At 36.5% G+C, this 14459-nt stretch overlaps 1 pseudogene; it reads right to left on the bottom strand.

The window, feature by feature from the left end:
* Positions 1-11355: 11355 nt before the first annotated feature.
* On the bottom strand, positions 11356-11936 carry LOC114188439 (hydroxycinnamoyl-CoA:piscidic acid hydroxycinnamoyltransferase-like; annotated as a pseudogene).
* Positions 11937-14459: the final 2523 nt, after the last annotated feature.

Below are 14459 nucleotides of genomic sequence, written 5' to 3'. Positions count from 1 at the left end.
CATTTCATTAAAGAGAGGTTTTTCACACAACACATAATGACATTTCTCCTTTATCCACTGATATCTTCTTCCGAAGGTCAAACATATCCTTTTTTGATTTCACTCTCATCAACCTCCGTTAACGATCATTCTAGAACAACTCACAAAGAGGAATCACACATCACGGTACCAAACACAAAAGAAAAAGACCCTGAAAAGACTTCTTGGAGGAAAAAAGGCATCAAACAGAGAGCTTTGAGAAAAATAGAAGCGAGTACTCAACTGAGAAATAGAAAAGCAACCCCAGAGAAAAAAAAGGGGAGAATGATACAAAAAATCTAAAGCACCTACAATGTTTATGGAGGATGACTCTTGATCACTGACATCACTCATTCTCGTGGCCTTTCTCAGGTGTTTTTCCTCGAGTTCATTTTTTTAGTCCTCCTTAACCTTATGAAAAATAGGTTTTCAATACCCACTTCCACTCAATAAAGACACGCAACGATGAACGGTAAATACAGTGGTATTTCTTGCTTAGATTCAATATATTATACTCATAATTAAAAGTAATACTTTCAATGCTAAGAATATTTACCGAGAACATCTTATGCAAACTTGGATATTATTTTGTTTCATTTGAAAAAGCTATAGATAAAAAGAAGTATACCAACGATTACGAATTGAGATATGTAGGAGCAAGGTAAATCCTTATTGGGCCCAACTAAAATTTTCAACAATATTTTCTTTACCATTTTGTATTTGTTTGTCGGTTTGATTTTTTAGGGGAAAACAAATATTTTAAAAATTACATTAATTTTGCACACTTAATTAAAAGGTCTTTGGACGGACGTTGTGGGGTGCTAATACCTTCCCTACACATAATTAGCTTCCGATCTGAAACTTGGTTTTGAAGACTACTCTTTTTAAGGTTTTTCTATAGTTTTCTTCAATAAACTATGGTGGCGACTCCTCTGTATTTTAAAATAATTTTTCACCGTCCCATCGTGACCCCGGTTGCGACAACGTAGACTAAAAACTATGGAATAGTTGCTTTTGCTAATAAAATGTAGCTTGGATAATGGTAAAAATTAGGCTTGAATAGCTATTTGGTCAACATTTTCGCAATGTTTGTTGTCGATGGTCCTAATTTTTTTCAAATGTTTAAAATAGTCCTCATTTTTGCAATTTGTGTTTAATTTGATCCCTTTGTGTCATGCCGTTTAAATGACTAACAAAGCACTGTACAGGTGACACTGTTTATATTATGTCTTCCATTATGTGTTTTACGTGGAGGGGTAGTGTACAATGAGCTGGTATCTAGGTTTAAAGTAAGGTATTGGGGGAAAACGTAATTAGGGATTTGGGAAGAAGAACTTTCAATTTGAGGTATGTGATTTTTTGTAGGGCTCGTTCAGGAACCCTAAACCCAAAATCCATGTAGGCGAACTAGATTGAAATAATGAACTTTACCAATAGTACCCACTTCTGCCATAAACTGTTCATCAATTCTCTTATCATCAATTACTTGTAAGGATGATAATTACACTTCCTTTTTGTCATTTCATTGTGTGAGGACTTCATTGATCCTAGGCCAACTCGTCCCAACATTTTTCCAGGATCGACTCATCTCAACCTTTGGCCAGGCTGACCCGTCTCTACCTTCGGTTTGACCCTCCGTCTCGACCTTTGGCCTAGTCCAATAATCTCGAGTTTCAACCAAGGTCGACCAGTCTCGACCTTTGGGCTACCAAACCATCTCAATAATCGACCTTTGGTCTCTATTAGTTTGTCTCAACCTTTGACACTGACCGACATGTCTCGACTTTCGACCAGGGCTAATCCGTCTCAACCTTCGGCCTAGGAAAAGTTGATCCATTTTGACCTTTTCCCTGTCTCGACTTTCAGCTTTAACCGATCAATCTCAACCTACGGTTTAGACCAACTAGTCATGACCTTCGACCTAAGTAGACCCGACTCAACAATCAACCTGAATCAAAGTATTATTTTTAAGAGTTAATTAAACTCTTTTAGTGGGACCAAACCCACCTTAGCCGTAATCCTAACCCACATGACAAGGGACTTTGAGTGTTAAGACTTTTCTTTGCTTCCTCATTAAGGGGTTCCCTAAGAGTGGGGCTTAATGAAGGGTGGGATAGGGCTGACCCATGGGCCATTGGCTAAATTGACACCTTTACTGTTCCTCCTAGCAATAGAAAGACTATACTCCTGACAACATAAACTCACACTATATGTAATAGTCTATTACAACATGTTACAACTGTAGGAGGTTACAACTACTTCTTGTAAGACCCACAAAATTTAATTAATTAATTAAATAATTAATTAATTAATAAATGCGGGTAGTGGGAGCCTTTATGACATTAAATGTTGATTGTTGTGACGTGAAAAAGTACTAGCTCAAATGGTTAAGAGTACTTGATTGTGTGAGAGGACTTGGGTTCAAGTCCTATGTATGCCATTTATGTGTTATGTAATTGATTATGATTTTAATAATATGCTTGATCATGATGAGTGATAATATAATCCTAGAGAAGGAGGGTTTTCTGACTCTACCATTGTAGAGCACTATGAGGAGAGAAAAAAAGCTAAGTGAAATCCCCACTGACATTAAGATAACAAGCTATCTAGATGTGAAGGTTCCTTTCACAAAGCTCAAGAGAAGAAGATGATGGATTGATTCAAAACAAAAAGGAAATGGAAAACACATAAACCATAGAAAACCAAGAACAATTAAAGGATTCAAAACAAAAAGGAAATGGAAAACACATAAACCATAGAAAACCAAGAACAATTAAAGGAAGAAGAAAACATAAAATGGAAAGGAAAGAAATGGTAAAAATGTGAGAAGCACTACAAGGTTAGGCTAGAAGCCATGGCAACCTTGAAGATGAGTGGATGTGTGCCGCCACTTGCTATGCAAGATAAGGCTTAAAAGTATTCACTCCTAAGGGAGGAAACTCTCACAAATGGTTGAGACACAATAGTGTTTTTACTTCAAAATGTTCAACACTTTTACATGTCTAGGAGCACCCTTTATATAGAAGAGTTTAAGGGCCTCTAAGCAAATAAAAGATACCTAAGGATGTCTCTACAAAAACCTAACTCTAGCTTCTAGAAACTAGGTCAAATAAGGTTACAAAAATGAGAGACAAAAGAGCCAACTATGGTGTGTGCAAGGCTAATTTCGTTCTAGCACAAAAGGAGACAAAGAATGTGTCTCATATGTCTCCAAAAAGTGGCCAAAGTGTGCTAAAAACAAAGGAAACCAAAGGTACATAGGTACACTTGTTTTATGCCTTTTACTTTATGCTTTATGCCTTTGCTTTACTCTCTCATCCACATCATTTATGCTCCCCAATCACCATGCGCCACCTAGCATTTCTTTCTTACTCCTAATTAACCTACAAAGCAAATAAACATAGATTAGCATGTTGACTTAAGTCAAGTCAACTATAGTCAAGAAGTCAAACCTAGTCAAAGGTCAACAAGTCAACTAAAGTTGATTCAACTAAGTCAACTTAGGGAATCAAAAATAACAAACACAAATGAAAGGGATGAAGGATTAGTGAACTTTCTTTCTAAACATGCTTAGTCTTCTTAAGCATGTGCCTCCATCCTTGGTTGGGTCAATCCTTCATCATCCTCCCCTTCTTGGAGAGAATTTGACGATAAATTCTTTAAGCCTTTGTAGATGGAGCTTGATTTGATTTGGGGGAGGTTTTGTGCCTCCCTTTTATGAGCTTTTGTTCCATCCTTTCTAAGGGTACTACCCCTAGCTTTGGTTACGCCATCCCTCTTTTCTAGACCATTCTTCCTCTCATGCTTCCTTTTGAGCCTTGCAAGAGATGGAAGAATGGTGATGTCCATCTTGCTTTGGAAATCTTATTTTGGATGCAAGTAACACTTTGGAGGTAACTTGCTCTTTTTCTTTTTCATCTTTTCTCTTATCTTTCACTTTATTTTGGTCCTCATTTGTTTGATTGGGTGAGAGAGGTAGGAGTGTGAACTTCTTGCCTTGGAAGGAGAAAGCATAGGTGTTAGCATGGCCATCGTAAAAGACTTTTCTATAAAATTTCCATGGCTTACCTAGCAAAATATGTGTTGCTTCCATAGGCACAACATCTCATAACACCTCATCTTTAAAATTTCCAATTGAAAAGTTAATGAGGACTTGTTGAGTTACTTTAATGTCTTCTATTTTAAGCCATGATAGCTTGTAGGGCTTGGCATGAGGGATAGTTGTCAAGCCAAGCTTTTCCACAACCCTTGTGCTAGCCACATTTACACAACTTCCATTATCTATGAGGAGGGGACATAGTTTGTCATTGATATGACACCTTGAATGGAAAAGGTTTTGTCTTTGAGAAGGGTCAAGTTCCTTCGAAACTTGTCTTAGTTGGGTCCTTATCATTAACAATCCAACTTCAAGGGGTTTAATCCTTTCACATGAGGAAGAAGTGTGGGAAGAAGTACATTTGGGGGAAGGGGGAGAGGAATGTTCACTCTCTACTTTTTTTTTAAGGTTCAAGGCCATGGTTCTTTTGGTAGGACAATTTGAAGCTATGTGCCCATATCCCAAAAACTTAAAACATTTCATAGGACTTGTCCTTGTACCTTTAGGAGTTTCATTAGAAGGCCTAAACGAATTAGTCCTGGGAGGCGGGTCTTGGGAACTCTTGGGTGGTGATTTATCATGTTTTATTTCTTTATCTTTCCAAGTACTAGAATAGTAGTCATTGTATGAACCACTCCTCTTGGCCTCTTTTTTCTTTTGCAATTGAGTTTCAACTTTGGTGGCCAAATGTAAAACTTTGTCAAGAGAGGAGTACTCATATAACTCTACTAAATCTTGTATGTCCCTCCTTAACCCACTCACAAATCTAGCTACCTTTTCCTCTTCACTTTCAAATTGGAGTCCTACTTTTAGAAGCATGGACTCCATCAACTTGTAATATTCATCCACACACATGGACCCTTGTTGAAGCCTTTGGAGCTTCAAAAGAGTCTCCCTCCTATAGTAGGAAGGAACAAATCTAACGCGCATCAAATTTTTAAGGTCCCTCCAAGAAGTCGCTAGTGACTCTTTGTTAATATTGTCCATACATAATTGATGCCACCAAGTCATGACATAATCCTCAAACTTTAAGACTACCAAATCTACCTGCTTTTGATCACTAACTACATGAATGGTAAAAGTTTGGTCCACTTTTTGTTCCCACTCAATGTAGATGTTTGGATCATTTTCTCCTTTGAACTTAGGAATCTTTGGAGTTTGCTTCTCTTGTAATGGGTTATGCCTAGAATGACCTCTTTCCTAGCCTCTCTTTCTTGCTCCCTAGCTTCAAGCCTTTGAATGTGCTCTTGGATTCTTAGGTCACTTTGCTCCTTGTCCTTTCTCAATTGTTCAAAGGACTCCTTCCTAGACAACTCCAAATCCCGAAGAAATCTCATCAATGTATTGTTTTTGTTTGGAGTAGGTGCATTTGATGAACTTGCCATGATTCCTACAACAAAACACTCAAAGCCAAGACAAAATAAATGAATTAGGGGTTAGACAACATGAAAACCCAGACCAATTCCAACCGAAAATGCAAACCAAGTGTTTAGATCACACTCCCTAAGTAACAAGGCAAGACTAACACTTAAAATTCATCAAAGGATTGAAGAAAACACTTTTAAAACCTTGTGCAAAACCTTTCAAATGCAAGACAAATGATTTGGCCACAACACCCCAAGAGTTTCAAGAAAAGAAAACTAGTAAGACAAAACAAAGAACACCTAGTGACAAGTAAGAAAAGCACAAAAACAAGGAAAGCTGAAATCTAAAGAAGAAAAGTTTGAGACAAAACTTTTAACAAGACCAAAACAAGAAAAACACATTTTAAAGACTTTATGGAAAGTACTTGACAAACATCTTCAAGTCTTAAATCATGCACACACCAAGAAAGATCATAACCAAGTTAAAATATGGAACTAATTAGCCAATATCACACAATTCTCAAGTATGAAAACTAGTTGCATAACACCTAGTGAAAAAACACACTTTTAGTTCATCAAGGAGCAAGGATGCTCTCGATTTTTAGGCAAAAATTGGTGTAAAATTTTCTTCTTTCCACAACTAGTTTCATAAAATGGTGAGAAAGAGTTTTAGGTGGCTTGGACACTTAGTTCCTCAAGTTTTAGGCCAAAATCAATTTCATGGAGCATACATCAAGCAAGACATAAAGTGAAAGCAAGATTCAAATACTTGGAAAAACAAGAATAAGAAAACTTCAAGTTAACATATGACATATGACTCAAGCAAAAGTTAGACACATTTAAAGACTCAACATGACATACACAAAGATACAGACATGTAGCTATCATCCATTTAAACTCATGGATTTGAGGCCCAAAGACTAAGCATCTAAAGACATGTTATCCAACCACATTTAGGAGCTTAAAGAGGTGCAAACACCGTAGCCAAACTGCCACAACAGAACCTGAAAACGCTGATTCACGTATTATTGGCATACCTGACCTTTGCTCACTAATTTGATCATAACTTTCTCCACAGAACTCCAAATGAGTTGGTTCTTTTTTTTTCTTTCTGGAAACCAGACTCAAAGAGATTTCTTTTGACACCAAAAATGTAATTTTTAGACCGCTGAGCAGGTGCAATTTAATGTTTTAAAATCGTCATGTGTTCTGCCAACACTATTTTTGTGTGTAATGGAAGTGGATTTGAACCATACCAAGATAGCTGCAACAAGACAAGGTTAGCACATGAAAAACACCATATTCAAGATAACTTATGCTCTAGATAATAAATGATGAAGGATTATCTTGTTCCTTTTTAAGATTATTGAATATGGTGTGAGTTGATTAAGAAAGGTAAGTGAAATCCCCACTGGACATTAAGATAGCAAGCTATCTAGATGTTAAGGTTCCTTTCATAAAGCTCAAGAGAAGAAGATGATGGAAAGCACATAAACCATAGAAAACCAAGAACAATTAAAGGAAGAAGAAAACATAAAATGGAAAGGAAAGAAATGGTAAAAATGTGAGAAGCACTACAAGGCTAGGCTAGAAGCCATGGCAACCTTGAAGATTAGTGGATGTGTGCCACCACTTGCTATGGAAGATAAGGCTTAAAAGTATTCATTCCCAAGGGAGGAAACTCTCACAAATGGTTGAGACACAAGAGTATATTTACTTCAAAATGTTCAACCCTTTTACATGTCTAGGAGCACCCCTTATATAGAAGAGTTTAGGGGCCTGTAAGCAAATAAAAGATACCTAAGGATGTCTCTACAAAAACCTAACTCTAGCTTCTAGAAACTAGGTCAAATAAGGTTACAAAAATGAGAGACAAAAGAGCCAACTATGGTGTGTGCAATGCTAATTTCGTTCTAGCACAAAAGGAGACAAAGAATGTGTCTCATATGTCTCCAAAAAGTGGCCAAAGTGTGCTAAAAACAAAGGAGACCAAAGGTACATAGGTACACTTGTTTTATGCCTTTTACTTTATGCTTTATGCCTCTGCTTTACTCTCTCATCCACATTATTTATGCTCCCCAATTACCATGTGCCACCTAGCATTTCTTTCTTACTCATAATTAACCTACAAAGCAAATAAACATAGATTAGCATATTGGCTTAAGTCAAGTCAACTATAGTCAACAAGTCAAACCTAGTCAAAGGTCAACAAGTCAACTAAAGTTGATTCAACTAAGTTAACTTAGGGAATCAAAAATAACAAACACAAATGAAAGGGATGAAGGATTAGTGAACTTCCTTTCTAAACATGCTTAGTCTTCTTAAGCATGTGCCTCCATCTTTGGTTGGGGTCAATCCTTCATCAGAAGGAGAGCTAAAGTGGGGAAGCACTAAGAGGCCATTTTTATCAAGGAAGAAGCCAAAAATCATTATATTTTAGCAAGGATATCTAGGTTAGGTGTGTTGTGACTCTCATTTTATATTTTAATTACATAATTTCAAATGGAATATGATGGAAGATTGCCTTTTTTCGCATTTTTCTGAACTACATTTAGTTTCTGGAAATTTTCCAAAAACTGCCTAGTGGGTCTTCAAAGCTGCCACGTGACACAACCCCTTTTTGTGTTGAAAACTGGGTTCCTAAGAGGAACCGCTTGGCGATACGAACTAGCCACCAGGCAACGCATGTGCAACAACCTAATTTTCTGGGTTTTCTATGAAGGGCTTGGCGGTGATGAACAACTGTCAGGCAACACAAGCGGTTTTGGCTCGATTTGGGTTCTTTGGGCATTCTAGGTTGTTTTTAATAAGTGGAAAAGGTGTTCTAATCATGTATTTACGAAAGGGAAGGGGTTAATTGTGAAATTATGAGGTAATACGAGGGAACATGATGATTTTGGTATATTCTTGAACTAGGATTAGGAAATTCTTAGGTTTTAGAATTAATTGTAGTGTGAAATGGACTTAGAGGAATTTGTTTGATGTTAATTTAACACGTGAGTGCAACTTATTGCTTTAAGAGTGGATGAATTGGTAAAATGAGGATGATGATGATTTTAGGATTTCTGTGGCAAGTGCAACAGAATTTAGGTTTCCCAGAAACTGATATGCCGCCTGGCGGGAATTAATCTGCCGCTAGGCGATAGTGCAGGTCAGGGTGGTAGTTTTACTTCTGGTCGGGAAGGCACAAGAGAAAATTAATGATGCGTTGTTAAGGGAATAATATGAACCAATTAGAGCAATGGCAGATCATGGGTGTCTTGGTGTTGATGAGGAAATATATGAAGGTTTGGGTTCCAAATGGTAAGTGAGAAAGTTGTGTTATTATAAATGAGGAAAAATAGTAACTAAACCAAAATTGGAAATGCAGTGGCTGGATAAGGAGAATTAGGAAATTGGGTATATTTTGGTGGACAAGTTAGGCATGGTTTAAGGCAAGTGTGAGAATGTGATAGAATGTGGCAAGGGATTAAAAGAAAATTAGTGTGGTTGAATCAGTGTTATGGTTTTGTTGGAAGGAAGAAGGCAGTTTGTATCAATCAATAATGAAAGAATAAGTGTGAACACTTGAGATAACATACGAGTGAACATTTAGGGAATGAGTGTACAATGGATGAGTTATTATAATTGATAAAGGTGTGGTTAGAAAGGAATTAGAATTGTGGCACTTTGGATTCGTGGGAAGGATGAGTGGGTGTGTGAGCAACTGTGACTAGACTAGAACAAAAAACCAGTAATGTGCAAGTACTGGTGTAGCAATAAGCGAAGGTGTGTAAACTGTCAGGCGATAGCTAGAAAATAGAAGGTCTTCGAACGTGAGGCGCTTGGCGATGGAATGCATCTCGTCAGGCGATACTTGCAATGGCAGAGGGTCTAAAGGCGCTTGGCGCCTAGTGGTGCGCAGGCCCCGCCAAGCGGTTTGGAAGCAAGTTTTGCCTGACGACTCTAGAGCAATGCTAAGCGATGATGTAGAGGTAGAAGCTTTGTTTGCTTTAGATGTACGTGGTCTACAAGGCTTTGGTGAAACCTTAAAGGTCGACTTGTTGGATGTTCCTTGAGGTGTGGCTCAGAGAGTATCCTTTGAGTTGTGGCTCGGGATAGGGGTTAAACACGTGGCATTCCTTGAGTTGTGGCTCAGAATGACATCTCTTGAGTTGTGGCTCGAGATGGCAGATGAACATGAGGAACTCTTGAGTTGTGGCTCGGGTTGGCGAGTGTTGCCAGTGTGAGTGTGTGAGTTTTGGCTCGTACGAATGGGTCTAGATAGATTGCCCTCCTTAGTTTGTGGTTGACTAGTTTGGTAGTCTTGGGACATTACAAACTTTGTTTGTATATGGAACTCCACCTGGCGTTACGGAGTATGGTCCATAGCTGGTTTCCCACACGTGTTCTATAAGTTGTGGCTTGTAGGTGTGGTGGCAAGACATCTTGAGGTATTCATCTGAAGAGGTAGATCATGGATAACATGGTGGTGGCCATGGGTGTTCAATCAAAGGATGGAGTTCCTTTGATGTTTGAGTGTTTATATATATGATTTGTATATGTTTGTTTAATGTTAGCTCACCCTATCTGTTTGTGTTTGGTGATGATCGTGTACGCGGTACACGAAAGCAAAAGATGTTGCAGGTGGATCTGGTGAGACGTAGAGTCGGAGCGTGGGCCATCGTGTGGATTTTCTACATAGTTTTATTAAATTACTTTTTGGTTAAATCATTCCAGAGGTCCCCATTTTTGTAGCGAAATCTCAAGTAGGCCCTCCCATTTTTATTTGACTCAATTGAGTTCCTATTTTGGAAAATTCGTTGCAATAAGTTCCTTTCCGTTAGTTGCACAGTAACGGTGTTAATTAAGTGCCACGTGTTAACACGTGGTTATTTTGATTTTTTTTTAATTTTTAATTTTTTAAATTCTTAAGGACTTTGTAATCACTAATGTATTGGATTTAGCTTTTGCATATGATTTTATTATTTTTTAAACTTTTTTAAAATATTAATTTTTTTTAAAATTTTTAAAGACTTTGTAATCACTAATGTATTGGATTTAGCTTTTGCATATGATTTTATATTTTGGTGAATTTTTGAATAATTATTGATGTATTCAAGTTTTAAATATTCCCGCGTTTTGGGGAATTACAGTTATATTAAATGAGGTATTAATATTATTTCTATTTTATTTTATTTAAATTTGTAATATCCGGACGGGATGTTACACTTCCTAATTTATTTCTCCTTTTATATACTCTACCAAACTACTCGGATTAAAAGGGCACCAAAAAGTTTGCACTAGTGCAGGAAAGTCTTTTTAAGCCAGTTAAAACAAGTTTCCTATGTTCTTTCTAGAATTGACATATATACAGGCGATATAAAAAACTTTTTATATTAGTTTCAAAATTGGTATATAAAGTTTCACCTTTCATAACAGTTAAGGCCACAACCAATATAGAAAGTGTCACTTTTTAAGCTTTTGCATATGATTTTATATTTTGGTGAATTTTTGAATAATTATTGATGTATTCAAGTTTTAAATATTCCTGCGTTTTGGGGAATTACAGTTATATTAAATGAGGTATTAATATTATTTCTATTTTATTTTATTTAAATTTGTAATAATATCCGGACGGGATGTTACACTTCCTAATTTATTTCTCCTTTTATATACTCTACCAAACTACTCGGATTAAAAGGGCACCAAAAAGTTTGCACTAGTGCAGGAAAGTCTTTTTAAGCCAGTTAAAACAAGTGTCCTATGTTCTTTCTAGAACTGACATATATACAGGCGATATAAAAAACTTTTTATATTAGTTTCAAAATTGGTATATAAAGTTTCACCTTTCATAACAGTTAAGGCCACAACCAATATAGAAAGTGTCACTTTTTACTACTTGTTCTCCAACTTCCCAACTTGTTTTGTTGTCAACTTCAACAAGATGGCATTTACCCTCTTCCTCAACAATGGTGTCACTTCTTCCTAATATGATAGGCAAAGGCTTGAACTTTTTGGTGATCAAAGTGCGGGAGTGATGGAGGGGCTGTGAATTTTAGCATAGTTTGATCCAGCAAGAGCATTTCATGAGGCTTTAACATGTCTCTAAAAGCCTACTTTGCTCGTGAGTTGATGAACTAAATAGCAACATCGTCACACAAAGTATGTGATACAACAAGTCCAATGTATAACACTTCTTAGCCAAGGAAACTTGTTACTTACACTAACAAGGGAACTTCCTCAAACAAAGTGTTTGTAATCAATTGTTGGAACCAAGTCCTTGGCAGACACATCCAAAAAGTCACCATATTTATACATCATTTTTGTGGATTCTACTTCAATCAACACCGCTCTTTTGCATTGCAATCAAATTCCAATATGCCACTTGCATCGGCCTTTCTCATGTGTTTAACTAATGTTTCATGGTTGTGCTTGTTGGCACAAGCAGGCTTGAAGCAAAGAATTGATAAAGCCATGTGTATGAAGATCATAGGTGTTAAAGATGCCTTTATTCATAGACCACCTATGTTTTGTGGCCTAAACTATCAATTTTGAAAAATAATGATGCAAATTTTCATTGAATCTATTGACAAAGGGATTTGGGATGCAATAGTTAATGGACCATATACTCCTAAATGTATTGTTGAAAATAAGCAGGTGGACAAGCCTTGGATTGAATGGACTGATGAAGAAAGGAGAAGAGCTCAATATGATTGTAATGCCAAGAATATCATAACTTCATCTTTGAGTACGGATGAATTTTTTAGGTTCTCCCAATGTAAGAGTGCAAAGGAAATGTGGGATGTCCTAGAGGTTACACATGAGGGGATGAATGAAGTGAAGAGAGCAAGGAAGCATGCCTTGATTCAAAAGTATGTGCTTTTCAAGATGCAAAAAGGAGAGTCCATAGCTAAAGTTCAAAAGAGGTTCACTCTCATAGTCAACCCTCTCTTGGGTCTAGGATAAAAATTTGACAAAGAGGAGCTAAACATCAAAGTGCTTACACTACAAAAAATCATGTATAATGTGACAATTTTAATATGACAATTATTTAAAATTGTCACTTTTTACAATATAATATGACATTTGGAGAGTTGTCGCATTTTACACATAAGATATGACGTTTTTACTTATCACTATTTAAATCGTCATATTTTTCGTGTAAAATATGACATTTTCACAATTATTTTATGACGTTTTAATTGCCATAAGTCTTAATATTTGATTTTTCAGTTTCCCTTTAACTATTCACTTTCCCTCACTTTACCTCTCGATTTCAATTTTTAACCTTTTGCCCTATTTCCCTCTCATTTCCAACCTTATTTCCATGACGAGGAAAGGGTGTCAAGAACCACCCTAATTTCACAATCACTCATTTCTCTCCCTAAACCCTTTCTCTTCTCCTTGTTTCCTCCGTGGAGGAGAAAAGATGTGACGCTACCCCCTCCATTATTGTAGGTGTTTCTTCATCTTCCTCTTGTTATTCACTCTAATTTCTTCTTCCACTTACTTTCTCTTCTTCGCTTTGATTTTCTTGCACATATTTATGGATTTAATTAGTTTTTGCTTTAACATTTTTTTACCTTTTGGTACATTGACTAACTGTTTGTTCCTTTGATTTATAGGTTCAAGTGGTTTTAACTTTTCGTGTTGTGACCAAGGTATAAATTATTGTTTTAAATTACATCTTACTTTTTTCATTCAGCCCCTGATTCCTATTCATCATTTTCGTGGTGATACTCGCATTGGTGTTTCTCAAATTGTGTCCTTTAGGGTTTTTTACTAGTATTTACCTATGATTTTTTGGTTTAATTTCATTCCTTTAATTGTTTAATATCAGTAGTTCAATTTACTTTGGCCGCACATTGTCAAGGTTATTCAATCTTTTTTAGTTTATTTATTTATGAACATAGGGACCACTCCCATTATCTCTTAAGGTAGAGAATGACCAAATTAATAATTGTTGGCACAAGCAAGCTTGAAGCAAAGAATTGATAAAGCCATGTGCATGAAGATCTTAAGTGTTTGATGAAGATTGATGAAGATCCATTTGAAGATTATGTTTTTAGTGTGTTAAATCTGTATATAACATGTTAAATGTAATGTGTTAGTGTTATACATTGTTGATAGGCTATATGACATAGGTTAGATGTCTTGTGTGCCTTAATGTGTCTCTTTTAATATGTTAAAATGGGTTTTAACAGGTTAAAAGGCTTGCTGTATATAGTTTCTGGTATGAATGCATTCAGTCAGTTGAATTAATTTTCAATCGACTAATTTCACTTCAGTCAGGTGAAATCTGCTGACTGTACGGAAAATTCAATCAACTGTTTTCACTTAAACCAGACTATATAAGCTATGTTTTCGCGAGCAAAGGTGCGAATCTGAGTTTTTCTGAACGACATCGTGTCATTCATCTTTGGGAAGCGTCCTCTCTCTGCAATACACAACTGCAACTCGTGTTTGAAGATTTTGGTTGATCTTGGAGGCATTTTTGCTTTTGAATAGCTTGAAGAACACATGTATTGTGTGCTAGGGACAACCACCATCAGGTTTGGACATTCTTATGCCTCTGGATGGTTTGCCTGATGTGATTTCAGGTATGCAAGTGTGATTCTTGTAGGTTGAGGTTCTAGATTTTTGTGTGAGTCAAAAGTCTTATGTGCTTTGTGTTCAAAAGTGTAATCTTGATGTTTGATTTGTAAAACTTTTGAATATAGTGGAAAACCAGGCTCATGTTGTCCTGGAAAACTGGATGTAGCTCTGTGATTGAGTGAACCAGTATAAAAACAGTTGTGCTTTCTTCTTTCCCTTATCTCCTTCTCTTTAAAACTCTTTAAAAACTCAAGAAAACCAAGCAATTTGATCTTTGGTGAGATTCAATGCGTTCTTGTGTAATCTGAGGTTTTATACTTGTTATAAATACTAATTGGAACATGTCTTGTTTGAGTTGAATTCGCAAATTCTGCATTCTGCATAATTCTTCAGTATTTTAGCCG

The sequence above is a fragment of the Vigna unguiculata genome, chromosome 6 (assembly GCF_037176805.1).
Source record: "Vigna unguiculata cultivar grain cowpea cultivar isolate G323 ecotype 2 chromosome 6, ASM3717680v1, whole genome shotgun sequence".
Lineage (NCBI taxonomy): Eukaryota > Viridiplantae > Streptophyta > Magnoliopsida > Fabales > Fabaceae > Vigna > Vigna unguiculata.
The sequence above is the reverse complement of the archived record's forward strand: the minus strand, read 5'-3'. Positions and strand labels throughout refer to the sequence as shown.